The sequence below is a fragment of the Mya arenaria genome, chromosome 3, assembly GCF_026914265.1.
Source record: "Mya arenaria isolate MELC-2E11 chromosome 3, ASM2691426v1".
NCBI lineage: Eukaryota > Metazoa > Mollusca > Bivalvia > Myida > Myidae > Mya > Mya arenaria.
In genome coordinates this window covers 284,606-300,901 of record NC_069124.1, presented here as the reverse complement: position 1 = coordinate 300,901, position 16,296 = coordinate 284,606, and positions in this window count along the sequence as shown.

The following is a 16,296-nucleotide window of genomic DNA, read 5'->3' as shown; positions in this document are numbered from 1 at the left end:
TTGTGAATGTGGCGTTTATATTATTGTGTCTCTAATTAATTGTCGTTTTGGATCTTACATTGCGCCACTAAGGAGGGTTTTTTTAATTTTCGAAAACTTGGCTTTTCTCAGAAGTTGTCATTGTATTATCAGGATGTATTGTCAACTTATTAGTAAATTTGAACACAACTTACAATATTCCTACAACGAAAAAGAAAAGAGTGCAAGAAAATGGCATAACATATGAATTCATATGAATACATTCGATGTAAAGAAGCGGGGATTTTAAACATTGTCAAAAAGTAGCATTTTTTCATTTAATCGAATTGTTTCATTAAGGTGCTTCATGAATATGGCTCCTGGTGAAAGAAAATACATTGCACGACAAGAGGTGAATAACACCGTGCGGTTACCTGGAATACACGGAGTGATCTGAATCTCCATCAGTGGGTACGATTCACAGACTCCATCTTCACGAATCGTATATTCCCTATGCTGAAAACAAATATGTTGTATTAAAGCGTTTATTCAATGTTTTTTTCTGACTTGGCTTACTCTAACAAAACTATTAATGTAAGTGTACTCACCGTCGTCGAGCTTGAAAGTGAAAGGAGTGTACAACTGGACTGGAGGCAAATTTAACAAAAAATATAGATTTGTTATGTACAAAAGAAGAAAACATATATATTCAAGGGGTTTAAACATGGAGGAGCAGGGCCATTGTGTGATATTTGGCCCTCGTGCTCATAACGTCCCTCGGCTACGTCTTGGGCAAAGACACTCGGGCCAATTATCATGCTTCGGCCCGGCTTCGTCACATGCAATTTAACCTTTAAAAAAGCGTCGTGAAGAAATGGGTGAATTTATGTCAATTATCATAAAGTTATGGAGGAAATGGTGAACGTCAGATCTAGCCTAAATGGTACGTTGGCTAGCAAATAAACACACTGGCCTTAAGCAAAAGTTTAAGGAAGGTGCTGAGCTTAAATATTAGAAGAGAACTGTTTTTTCTGAATTTTACAAATAGAAACAAACTCTTGCTTCTTTAATCAATGAAAGTAAAAGACCTACATGATGGTAGTCAAAGTAATCGGTGCTGACAAAACTGACGTTGTCCATTGTAAGGCTGTGTCCGCGAGACACTGTTTTTATAAGTCCCCGGTTATAGTCGTAATCTATGTCCACCGTTTGCTGAAAGACAAAACAGTATAACCCTCTTCCGTTTACTTTTACATGTTTGCAATGTACTCGTATAAATCGTGGTAAATTTTGCTTTCAGTAACCATTTTTTATTCTAGTTTTTATTGACTAGATATGTTTTGCAATGTTCCGATTATTATCTCAAGGAGTAAATATATATTGGTGTAAGCCGTAGGGAAATTCTGCTACTTAAATGATGTGTTGAATCATCGGGTGTTCATTTGGGAATAAACAACCTGGAATTAGGTCTTAGACACAACGCAGTCAAAAGGCAAACGGAGAAAGTCAGTTATTTTCAAAACGGAAGGTGGTGGAGATGGTGGTGGTGAATTTTGTAAAAACTAATTGTGAAAAAATAAAATGGCGCGGTTTGCACCCACGCTAAAAATATATCAGTAATGGCTACACAGTCTAACTCAGTTACTCCAAAATGTGCTCAAAATGAGCTGGTGCTTATCAGCATAGCTAATCATAGTTAACAGTTCTGTGGTCATAAATCGTCCTCCCTGCTGGGCTGACCACTGCTCAAAGTAAACACAGCAGCTTGTTTTTTCTCTCCCAAATCTCTTTTACAAATTGAAGCACCTCAACGGTTAATGGCCATTTATCCAGGATTCTAGAAAGTGAACAGTCAAATTAAGAATGTAAATGTGATTTTATTTTCAATTTGGAAACAGGATAAAAAGGTATGTAATCATTGTTTTATTTAAATATATATTACAATACTAGTACTTTTAAGAGCACTTTTAGCGTTTAAATAAAATTGTAAATGTGTGCCCTTATAGAATTTAATTTAAGGAATCATCATCATCATCATCATCATCATCATCATCATCATCATCATCATCATCATCATCATCATCATCAAATAGTGGGCTATATTTATATAATGTTTATTGTTCTTTCCGATCTAAAAACAACATTATGTCAAGATGATATTCAATAGCCCTATTTTAAAAGATCTCTAAATTGTCATTGATGAAAATAGGAGGGGTTTTTTTTTAAGTATGGTGCACAGGAGGGATTGTGCAACGTTTCTAAAACAGACATACCCGATTTAAGTGATGTTGAAGGGCCAAAACTGCTGTTGCAAAAAGTTAAATCAACAAAGGGAGTCACAATAAAACGAATGTCTGCAAAAGTTGCAAATGAGACTAAAACAGAACGGGAAAAAAGAGAAGAATCTCGAAAGAAGACAGTAAAACAACAAGTCTAACGCCTTGATTTCCCGAGTTCATAAATGAATGCTTGCCAAACCATAGTCCGAACCGGACGGCAGAAAACTGAAAGTTTAAAATCTAAAAAGTTGACACCTAAAGACTTTACATATGATGAAGTAAGGCAGTTGTCGATACTGCCATTGAATGCAAAGTCGTTTGAAGATAACAGAAACCCACAGCTTTGGATGCCACCAATAAGTGCTATTGAAAACATGTCTAAGAATGTCCAATGTCTTTTGGATTACTATTTGACTGCTGGTGGCCATTCAAAACAAATGCCAAATTTTCTACTTTCTGGCAGTCTGGTTCAAACCGATACAGGAGTCACAGAATTTGATCTTGGTCTAGACACGCACGTGAACAGTATCGGAGAATGCGTGGTGACAGATCCTGAAGAGCTAGCCCTTAGACTGAAGAAAGGTGGCAAAAGGAGACAGGATGAAACACCACACAGAGGAAGTAGGCGAAAACTCAGACCACATGCTTCTTCAACGCCTATGTATTCAGTTTTAAGATCATGATAATAATGCCTTTATGATAACACGTATATGCAAAGAAAATTAGGCAGTTTGCCTTTCGAACTACCTCAAGATTTCTGAATTCATTCCATTAACATAGTAAATTGGCATTCGCGTGAACATTTTATTCAGACTTTGAGAATCATGAGCAGCAGACATATATGTATAAACACCCATCGACAACGAATTGCGCTCACCAAATCTATACCAGAATGTACGTTGTATATAGGTTTAGAAATATAAATATGTGATAAACAATCATTTTATTGAGTTCCGTGCAATTCTTACTACACATTATATGCATATAATACTCATTTTAATTTCGGTTGCTTTGAATATTGTCACCCAGGTAGCTGCAGTGGTTTGCCTCAGCAAAGCTACGGGCCTGTACATATGTATACATAAGAAGTTCAATATTTTTAACCATGAAGTGATATGCTAATCATTTTTATTCTTATAATACTTTTTTATATTTTCAGAAAAAATGACATCTCGAAGAGGGAAAACGGAAGGACATCCTGCTGACAATATTGTGATATGAGACTTAACATGTTAACATGACACTGAGTTCAATACACTAGTTTGCAGCATTTAAAAGTAACATAATGTATTTAAAGTAGTATATTTACACCTCAACTTCCATTCCTGAAATGAACTGCCTTTCGGCAATTGCATTTATCAATCGATCAACGCAACATCTTCGGATATGTTCGGATCGCAAGTCATCGCATAACAATATACATGAAAACTATTGATCTTGTTATTGTTTGTATTGTGTCAGCAGGTCCCGTAAAATATAGATCAACATTTTAGAAAGTGTAAATTTATTAAATTTTAAATGTATTGTTGCCATAAATGTTTCAATTTTACTTTTAAAAGTGATTTCAAGTGGTTGATCTTTTCCCGCGTTATTGTGACGTCATTTGAAAAAAATGTTTCCGGTTACAGTCGGGTCGTTCTATTTACAGAATGGGTAAGAAAGGATTAATAAAAGGGTTTCTTAAATGAAATTAAGTATTTATTTTAACAACCATTGAATGAAATAATGAAGTATTGGTGTAAATATAAGTAATGAATTGCGGGGTTGATGTCATTATCGGGGATATGAACGCAATTGGGCTCCCCACACTTTGACCAGCCCAATTGCGTTCATACCCCGATACTGACATCAAGCCCGCAATTCATTCCTTAACAAACTACAATAAATCATCTACATATTATAATGATGCAAATATATATTATTAGTTTCAACAAACTTACAGTAAAAGTTTTTATTCAGGCTTGAATAAGATATATCTAATTGAAAATCTATCCCATGAATTTGGAAAAAATTTAGCGGCGTGATTGAAACAGCATATATTTTAGCTTAGTGAGTTAAAATATGTACAGTAAAACAATTAAACAAACTGTTTTGCAATACGATTTACAAAATTTAATAAAAAAATGTGTCTGCTGGACTGATTAAGGTTAAACAATTAACCTAAAACTAATGCAGAAAGTTAAAATTGTTGAGTGTGTTTTAATAATAAAATGTACCATGAAAGAATGTATGCATGTTGATGTTCTTTTTCTTTCAATATTACCATGTATGTTCAATTAAATGTTGCTATAACCAAGAAACAAATTCATGGGATATTGATCAGTTTATTGCTGTAAATTGTGTTCATACATTTAACATTTACACTAATTAAAAAGACATCATAGTTATGTGATTTGTGTAGACCTAGTTTGCCTTTCTAATTTAACTCTGAAACTCTGAAATGTAAAGTGGACATGCATTCATGTATCAGCATTCCTCAGAGAGGCCAATTTAACCCATAGATTTATGGCCTCCAAGGGTGAACATTTCTTCACACTGACCTGATAATATCTTTTAACCGTTAGCCCACTAGGCTCAGATCTGAGAGGAAATTCTGAGAATTGGAGTAACTGGGTAGGACTGTACAAGCTATCGCGATTGGCTGTTCAGTGCCACTTGAGATAAAACTCTAAGGTGATTGGCGGAGGCAATAACTTATGCGGGAGCTTACTGGTGACATGGTTAAACACCACTAAACCAATGTTTGAACAATTTCATACATAATTTATATGGTATCATAAAATTTATTTATATATACCAGCAATAAACAAAATGAACTTGTAATTTAAGTTGTTAAAATTTACACGGACTGAGTAAACCATGGTAACACATGAATAACACACATGTATTCAAAATTCGTTTATATACATTAATATATATATAAGTTATGTCTATGTTAATGATTAATAATGTTACGTACAAAATTAGGAGGCCGTTGTGCAAATCTCAAAAAGAAATGTGTTTGAAATAATCAGGTTTTCAATATTTAAAGTAAAGACTGGAAAAATAAAGTACCTGGAATACGTCCTGATCAGATCCATTCGCCATGATTGTTGTTGTCTTTAACAGTTTACCAGAATACTTAGAATAAAAGCAGCATCTGTCTGCAGCCAAAGAACCTCCGACTACAACCAGTAGAGTTAACATATACTTCAACATGCTGTAATGGTAATATATGAATCAAATGACACCAGCAATATCTCACCGTTCTTTTATAACTATTTGACAACACATGTAGACCAGTGCCCTTTCGAAATGTCTTATCTTTAAAAAAAAATGCCCATTGCGAACTAGTTAGCCGTTGTCTAGTTAGCTGTTGACAGTGCTTTCTAGTACAATTTAAATGAAATATAACATTCGTATGAATCGTACAGTATGATTGAAATCTTCAATTCCTCAAATCTGGAAGAAAAAAAAATGAGAATTTGCAAGAGCGTGAAATGTTTCCATGTGTTTTTGTAAAAACTGATTCCATTTTATTACATCTTTATGTAGCACATACATCTGTCCGAATTCTCTTAAACAGCCGAGTATATATAAAGCAATGTTGTAGAATGTTCTTATCTTCATAAAAAAAAAACAAGAAAGAAGTTCATTCGTACATCTGTCATAGATTGGGACATTTAAATGACCACTTTTGCTGACGACTTATTTAGTACATTGACATAATAAACAGTTCAACATAAATGTGCTTATTAATCATGTATTTTAAATATGCGTCATTGACCTTTTCAAATGGTAAACATGTATTAAATAACAGTATACAGAACATTGTGTTATAAACTGGACGAATGTAATGAATCGTAATTGTAATAAGAAACAAGTAACGAACCGTATACCATAGCCGATTAACGCCAGCTCCACCACTTAAAACGGTGGTGCAAAGAAAATGAGCTGTCGGCACGTCCGTGATGCAGCTGTACCATGTGTTAACTTCTACACACATTAATATGATTTATTATTTATTTGGCAATTTAATTAAGCGGACATATTATTGGTGTAAATATTATCATTTCGTTGAGTGCATTAACCCAAATCGTGTGAACAAAATACTTCACAGGCAATCACTGCCAATTTTGGAGAAATCCAGTGGAGCGAAAGTGCCCATAGAGTAATAAAGGGACAAAATGGTTAAACAGTTCTCACGAATAAGTCTTACAAGTATGATAGGATAATTCTTGCCCTTGAAGATGATGTCTTGTTTTAATTGTATGATTTTTAAATTTTGGTCCTTTTTTAGGGTTTTGTTGGTCACCCAAACTTACATTGAATTAAGAAGGAGCTTAGCTTTCAAATGCACTTTTCGGAAATTAATTAAAATATATATTTTTGTCCTTTTTGAAACAAAATCGTGTGTACAAAAATACTTCACAGAGAACTCCGAGTCTCACCCAGAGCAACATAAGGCCAAAAAAAAGATACCTGTGTTTCCGGTAACATGGCGAAAAAAAAGGTCGGTAGGTTTTTTTTGTGTTTTTTTTTTACACTTTCCATACCATGCAATTTTTTGTTACATCGGATCAATTATGTTATAGCTACGCGTTTCCTAATTTACAAAAAGTCTGATAAAACAGCATTGTTTAATGTCTGAAATCCTATCCTTACCTTCGACTACCGTATTTTCCCGCCAATTTTGCCCATGAAATCGGGTGTTTTTTTGTATACAATACTCGTTTAAAAGTCGTGATCGGTTTTTAGGAAAAATCCAGCACTTCAATTTCAAAAATCTGTGATAATGTTCAATTATCAACTTTTTTTTTATTTGCTTGAGGAAAATCGACGATTTTCTGGTCAACTGTGAGCACCTTAAACTAGGCCTTCAAGTGGAGGTAGGTTAATAAAGGAACAAGTAAACGCGGGTATGGATTTTTTTACGTATCTTATTTTCGTACATTACTACAATCAAAGTTTCATTCATATCTATAGTGAATTCAAACATTTCGGTCATTGTTTTAAGATTCCCAGACGACGATTATTGATTATTATTTTTTTGATCGTATGGTATTTTCGTACCAGCCTAGGCGAAATCCTGGCAATCAAATGGGATAATACGGTATCCGACTGACGGAATTAGATACAATATATATGCAAAAAGCTACAGAAACATGCTCAGTAGCAAAAAGTTTAAACATAAACCCGGTTTAGTGGCAATGGGCAAACGCCAAAGACATAGAAACACAAATTCACAAACAAGAAACATAGAACAGCACACAACTCTACAAACCATAGCAACGCGCCTTTGATCTTATCACCGCTCGTGCTCTGACGTCACAAATTGTACCGTTTGATCTGCAGCCGACACATTCCAATAAATGTGTGTTAACTTTCGCCAGGTTTTTGTTTGGATTTCAGTTGATGGACTTAAATAAGGCGAAATAAATAACCATTGATAATTGTGGATAAATTAATCTAACGATTAATGAAATTAATGAAATGTGTATTGGAACCTGGCAGTTAGCCTGCATGAATTCGCAAAGTCTAATCGTAAGAAGCCTGCATGATATACGCAAAGCCTAATCGTAAAAAAGTAAGTTTTATTTTGGACATGGATTTGGATAAATAACACCGCGAACTATAATTCAAATATTTTCATTAAAAAGACAGCAAAATATGTCTCCAATGATCAACCACGTGTTGGACCGTAAACATGCGTTTGCCAATTTTAAGATATCGGACAGGGTTCGCCGCCCTCCGCCATTTTGTTTTCCCGTCTCGGTAATACAAATCAGGAATGAAAGTATATTCTCTGGGGGACATTGAAAGACAAACAACTTTTACTTTATGTCTAAAAACAAACTTAGGGTCGGCGAGGAAAAAATAGGGTCGGTCGGGTTACCGGAAACACAGGTATTTTTGTTTTTTGGACTAAAGCAAATTGTATGCACTGTCGAATCTGTAGCATCCTCACTTCAATTCTTTTCCTATACACCATGCCGTTCAATCGTATATTTTCAAAGTCAAAACAACCACGTCTGATGATTCAAGTTTTATTGTTAGCAATTATTTATTTATTAGTTGCCAATTAATTTGTTCTATTAAACGAGAGTGAAGGTGACTCTTAGATCCTAACCTGGCAGACTGCCTTAACTCGGTCCGTAGACCTGAAGATTTAGACCCAATTTCTTTATCTCAGATTTTAACTTCTTTGCAAAATATAACCCACACTCCTAAATAGAGACACACTCAGACTCTGGCTCTAAACTAACTTACTATCAAGCTCCGGATAAGTGCTTTGTACTTCCCATATGACCCCAACTGCAGTTGACCATTCAGAACTTTTCTTTATCCCCCTTAATAGTTTAACGATTTCATGTGAGACATTAATCTCACGTGACAATAATCAAAGTATTTTACTGGCTATAAAAAGGATCTTGTCAATCAAAAGTTTCAGTGACGTAACCCCTTTAATAGGATTTTGGTAAACAATGTAAATAAACTCATTTCTGGACAGTACTTAATATAACCATAAGCGGTTGACCTTAGCCGAAGCCGATTGATCTTCGATGGTACCAAGTAACGAGTTTAGCAAAAGGCAGCTCCTTTGACGATTATTCTTCAAGTCTTAGGGTCATCCGTAGCATCTGCTAATGCGATTGACTGTTCCATCTATCTCAGAATATCTAATCGACACCTGCATGTAACGATAATTAAGCGCGAATGAAACAAACGCTATGCCATGTTGACCACTTAGTAGCTAAAGATAGGAATGACGACCAAAACAGAGATGAATTAATATTGGCGAGGGCCACTGTGTTACAAATCATCAGTGATCATTTCAAACAAGTTACACCATCTGTACAATTGATATGTGCATTTCCTGAATTGCATAAACCTTTTTTACTGACCATTTTCATTAATGTTATTTAATATGCAATAGTAACTTATTGTGCTTTAGTTATATGCTGTTAATAACAAGCCCGATTAAAGTATCCCGTCTGCATCACATCTATACATGTGTTCAATGTGTATTATTATCCTTAAAGTAAATAATGAATTATCTATGTTTGGCATGTAATTGAATGAAATGGAAAACATAACAGAAATCACATATATTTCGTTACAATAGATTTTAACATACGTTCTTATCGCAGTAAGTCGATATGAGAGCTGGACGGAAATGTGTTTAGTTGAGTAAGAAATATAAAGACTATAGCCGTCACTTTGAGTTTTCGTGAACCTGCAATAATGTTATGATTTTCATTCAACACTTCTAGGAACTGAGTATTAGATACAATAAGATGGCTATGAATGTTTGTAGTATACTTGTCAAATAATAATAACATACTAAACAGCTTTGATCGCTGGAACAATATTTATATGAATATCTATAGAAACAAGCTCAGTAGCGAAAGGTTTAAACTTAAACCCCGTTCAATGGCACGGGATAAACGCCAAAGACATAGAACACACAAACAAAAATCACAAATAAGAAACCCCTTTGGAACGGACAGTAAAATTAATTGACAGGGGGTTTAAACCAGTTTGCGTGCACAACCTCACTCTTATCCCAACAATCTTGAATAAAGTTGAAACACAAACTGTAAATCTTATCAAAGTATGCATTAACTTGAAGAAACTTAATAATAAAACAAATAATAATGAACTAACCCCCACAAGTACTTCAATGATTAGGGATCCCAACTCTATCTACAGACGGAGGAATACAATTCAGAGCACCTAATGCAAACTTTTCAAAGATACAATGCAGTTAATGTCTGAAACTATGAGCATCACTCACAGTCTGCCTTAGCAAATAAAAGGTTTAAAACTGTGTGACCATAGAGTTTCATAATAAAAGGCATCATTGTACTAAAATGATAAGTTTATTGCGAGAGCTGAAATTTTTGACATCTGTACATATTCTAGCAAATTTTATCAACTGTGCAATAAAAACACCATATGATGGTGAACTAGGAACATATCCATCTAAAGAAGGGTAATTCATTATTTTAAAAATTAAATCATCATCTTTATCATAAAGATTGATACTCAATATAACTTCCTTCGATTCGAGTTACAGATCTAAAAAGGATGCTTTTAAATCGGATGTGTTAGATTGATTTAGTTGCAATTGTGAAGGGTATATATATTTAATATTATCTGTAAATACCGAATTATACAAACTTAGAAAATCGTCAATATGTTATTAAATTGATTAACAAAGGCAAGATCATCAGACTTAGACATTTTCAACATATATTCACTTTCATAGCAGTATAAAAACAGGTCTGCAAGTAAAGGTGTATAATTAGCACCAATTGGAATGCCTATTGTTTGCTTATATAAACATTTACCGATATTTAGAAAATAAATACAAAAGTTGATACTTCAATGACATATGTACATGTCCAATATATTTATTTATTAGTGAGCATAAGTAAAACAACTCTTTTTTTATCATTAACTGCCATAAAAGTTGTTTTCTCCCTAGCAAAAGTTTTTAAGATAAGAGGAGTCAATATGTTTTGCATCTAAAATCATACTTTATAAGCCATCTATAAAGTGGTTTATATTTGCGAGACATAATATTATAATATTTTTTTTAATTGTATGTTAGCCTTGGAGGTTGGAGATATCGCAACATAAATAAGATTAGTGTAACCGCACATTGTTTAGTGCAACATAACCTCTGTCATAAATTAGCCTCGTTTTGGATGCGCAGCAGCGAAAACTTTTCAGAGAAGTTTTACAAATTTATTTTATCAATTCACCTTTCTATTCATTGTTAAATTCGCAATTTTGTATGGTATTCAAAACAGCTACGTTTTCTTCTTTCCTTATTTTCCTGGTCCATGACGAATTGATTCGCTAAAGGATAATTTTCGATTCTTGTTTACTGACGCTGTATTGACCTACTTCTCTTTGTTGTGGCATTTTAGCTTCATTAAATTTATTTTATGTAATATTACGACAGGTTTTTGTTCCGGCGTTTTGATTATAGGCCATTCATTTACGAGACGTTTCTCTTCTTGGTGTGTACAAAATGGACAGGCTAATATGAACATTGATTCCAGCCTGTTGCAGGTTTTTTTGGCATGGACAGGAAGGAGCCACCATTGTACATCCCAGTCATTCTAAATCTCTGTGGAAGGAATTACATATGGCTACTGACCTGGATGCCACAATGACCTTTGTAGATATCGGTAGCAACGACCTTTGCAATCCGACTGATACTCCTTCTATAGTGGCTAATGCTATTATTTCTTTTGCACAGGATCTATTGTCGGGAGGTTGTAAAGTTGCGATCATCAGCGAAATATTTCCCCGGCAGGGAGCATCCGTGTACAATCAGCGGGTAGCTGACACGAATGCGCAAGGGGTTTCTGCTCTGGTGCACATAAGATGATATTTTGGAGACACTCCAGGAACAACTATAACAAGCGCTTCCTCACAGATTATGTTGCCCCTGATGGTATCCATGTTGATTCTTCACGGGGCATGAGGAGGTACTTCAGCTCGGTTCGGGGCGCAGTAAAAGTCATAATTATTAAGCACTGAGACCTTATATCATCTACTTTCAAAATCATTAACTACATCTAAAGAATCGTTGATGGACCAAAACGGATTAATTCCAGAGTTTTCATAAAATTTGCTACAATATTTTTTCACATGCATCTAAATCGCATTAAGCAGGATGTAAGTAAAATCGAAACCTGTAGAACAAGAATTTGAATTAACTATAAATCGTTCTATATACAGTTTTTGAACGGGAGCCCTTCAGGGCCACGTTCATAGTAGGCACATCAGATCGTTACTACAAATTATTACACGGTGATTCGGTCGAAATAATGCGCTCATTGAATGCTTGAATACACATGACATCTTTAAACTTTAAAAAATCTGAATTGATGTATAGTAATGTACATTTGAACTCGTACATTTTGCATATCCCTGAAAATGCAGCTGAAAAAATCACAAAATGAAAAATGAATACAACATATTTATACGCAACCGCTCGAAAACGGCGAAAAACTAAATGTATTGTTACAGGTGTGAGTCGGTTATAAGAAGTAGTTACCATAATTGATTAATCGATTCCAAACAGTTCTAAAATTTCCTTAAAAATGAAATGATATGTAAACACTATTTCACTGATCAATAAACAAACGAACGAAGTGAATGCTTTTTGGAAACCGTATATCGAAAAAGTATATTATACAGATTACTACGACTATATTTATCATGGTCATTTCATCTTTCGATCGTCGCCATTTTGTAAGCGCCCTGCCTAAGAGTGTCTCATTGACATCAGCTGGATTAAATGTGTATTATAATTTACACTGTATATTGTTCTTTGTGCAAATATCTGTGTGTGTTTTATATGTGCGTGACGTATATTAATTGAGTGGCCTAAATCATGAACCTGCGTGTTTATTCTATTATTTAATTTGTTAAGATTACGATGTGAATTTGTGTAGTTCATCTAGCTAATTTTGATGACGTATATTATGCTTTTGTTCATGTATGCGTTCGTGGCTCATACAGTTTCTTAACCTTAGGTGACCTACTACGTAGTTGATGTAGTGATGCCAAGTCGATTGTAGTAATCTCCCCTTATGAATCTCATGAATATTAATTTTTCACTGAAGGCGACCCAATGCTGGTTCTGGTTTTATTGGCGCCGCACTGGAGTGCTCGCCTATTATGGAATGGGAATTTATTTTAGTTAGTGGTAGAAGCGATTTTTAACTTGATTGACAGTTGGGTTTTACTGTTATTTTATTATGATTAAAAATGCAAATGGATGGCGATTGCATGGGTGTTAAAAATGGTTGAATAGATTGTCTTCAATTTATCTTCAAAACATTATATCGGAAGATCGACAAATAAGTTTAATAACTGTTCCCGTTAAGTTTACGTTTTCCGATTGGTTAACTGTAATATCATGTGCCGGAAATGTAAATATTCGGAGGAGTTCCGAATGAAATGTAAAATGTGTGGACCGGTAATTATGTGAATGGGAATAATTATGTTTTATGTTGTTTTGTTATGTTTACTGCATTAATAAACCATGAGGTAAGCTGTTTTCTTTAATTTAATCGATATTGGAATTAAATGTTCACCTAACTTTATTTGTTAATGTGTTGAAGGTGACATTAGTAAAATTTTATTACGATTGCCCCCGAGTTGTTTTATTTTTAGAACACTACACATATCCGGATGTTGCTATTTTTAGAATCAGAAGATATTTCTCCGCTATTCATAGGTCAATAATGGAATTTCTACATCGTCGATTTATAGTTGGAAACTCGGTGAAGTTTTGTCATGAATATACGTTTAAAATAAGTAAACACTAAAAGTGCACACTGACAGTTAATTAAGATACATCTAACAATTTGAGTCATTACAGTAATACATGGATTTTAAGTGAAATATACGCGTAAGAGAAGATTTTCTGTCGAAAAAACTAATGTCAACAATCAGCATGGAACTGGGATATTCGAATCAAAGGGCTATTCATGTAAGTATCCTTGAGTAGTTGTGTAAGTTTATGTGTTCAAAAATGTTTGTTTTTTAATTTCTTTGGAATTCTTAAATCATTTTTATTTGCTAAATGTTAAGACAGCATTTTAATATTTCTACATGTTCTATAAATATACATGTTACATACTATACATCTACTTATAATGCACCAGTCAATTGTAACCACGCCCCCCCCCCCCCCCCCCCAGGTCCGAGGAATAGCTGGGACTTTGACTTTCTGTCCAGCCAACCCCGGGTAAAATCCTCGTCCTGCGGGGACGAACTGATGGTCAAATCCTCGCCATATGCCCCGTACCCTAGTCTAAAATATTAGACGTGTTATACGGGATTCTTCCAATCCCTATAACGTCTAAACGGGAATGTGCAAAAAACGGGGGTGTTTTAAAAATATTGATATTGTTTTAAGTGAAGTATTTTATGGTTGAAATTGATCATAAAGAGTTAAATTCATATTTTGCCATGTAAGTGAAATGTTATTTTGCACTAAACAAGCATTTAATGCATTAAAACAAGTTGTTCACCTTTCCAATAAAACGAAAGTTGACTGACACAGATAACAATTATGCGAAGGGGAACAACTCGATACAATCGTAATAAATCGGCCTCCTCCGACAAAGCTTCGAGATAGACCTCGTTATACAATCGTAACAACTCGGCCATGGCCGAAATGTTCCGAGCGATTTAAAACTGTGCCCTGAAGCCTTGCAGGTGCCCTTCATGTATATATCGTTATGTTTTGACAGAATGAAATGAAGAAAAGCCGTCAAACTCATAATTATAAGTTGGATATTTTTTTGTGTGCGCACGGAACTAATAAAAAATAAATCTATCTGGTAATATTTCTTGTTTTTATGATATTTTATAGACGCTATATGCTTTAACCCGGAATCCTGATCGGAACAACTACCCACTTTTGATACTAAACAATTTGTTCGTGAAGGATTTGTCAAAAATCTAAAAAAAATCCGTCAACGTACAATTATTTGGACTACCCCGTACCCCAGGGAGCCTAGGTAAGGCATATTCCCTGCTATATTTTGCTCAAAGACAAAACCACCGCATTTACCCGGCACTGCGAGGCCACCTGAAAGGTAAAAACACAGCAAATTTCCCCGGCTTTCCCCGGCATATCCCCAGACCTGGGGGGCCGTGGTTATAATTGACTGGTGCATTATGTACATGTTACATATTTTTAAATGTACTTATGTACATCATTTATGTATATGATATGAGTATGTTATCTTTTATTTGATTGTTTTATCTTAGAAAAATATTAGACTTAAAAATACCCATTATTTGTTTACAAACTGCATATTTTCAAAATAAACCTGTATTAAAAGATGTACATGGTTTCGGGCTGGAAGCCACAACAGCTTGGACACAAGCGACATTCATTTGCTTGGTGTAGGTCTCGTTGAACGCCATACTGTTGTGAATCATTATCAACCAAATGCACAACAACTACACATTTGTGCCTACCAACCCTTACTCTTGGCTAAAACGGATATTAGTGCAGAATGTATAATTAATACAAGTGCATTTGTATTTTACGGTTGTAGTTTCTGTTGGTTGATAATCAGAAGTCTAATTTCTTTCAGGCAGGAAAAGGACTGAATATTACTATTATATGAAGAATTCCAGCCTGCATTAAATACTTTGTTGGATCATTGAGACAGATTTGACATATTTGACATCCATGTCTATCCACAAGCCAGTCACATCTGATAGAGATGATGTGAGTATTTCATATAAAACATATTTGAGTTGGTGTTTGTTGTTTTATAAACTCACTGTTTTCAATAATCCAGTGGTGGTGGTGGTGGTGGTGATGGTGGTGGTGATGATGAATTTTATTGATAAATTTAGTAATTTTCTTTATATTATATACATGTATGTATCAGCTTATTGTTGTTGTTTTTAAATAATGTTGAGAAATATTGAACTGTTTATATTTTATTTTGTATATGTATGGCAGTATTATTATCTATACAAATTAGTTAGAAAGTACTTTTTTTCTTTTACAGCACTAAACATTCTAGATGGTAAAGAACCTTAAGGGGCATGAAAACCAAATCAGCATTGACTCAGCATTGAGTAATTTTCATCTGTGCACACACTACAAGTACAAACACATGGGAACAAACCAAACTTCAAATGTTGAAGAGTGAAGAATTATTGTGAAAAATTCTAAATGTTAGAATACCATTGACTAAATAAAACAAATAGACATCGATTACCAGCAGAGACTGTTTACATGTTATAATATTAAAAAGACATTAGTTGAGAACTTTCACTCTGACATTTTTGGAGGGGCATTACCGCCTACTTAGTGTTCTTGTTTCTTTACATATTTTAATTTAAAGTACATTCATTGTTTATAAATCTGAATTCTGAGTTAGTATCATAAGTAAAATTCATTTATTTGAATGATTACATTTTAAGTCCAATTAAGCTTTTTACAAGAAAAAGGTTTTTAAGCATTTTATTAGTTATAAAAATGTATAGTTACATGACATTATGTATATTTCCTTCAAAA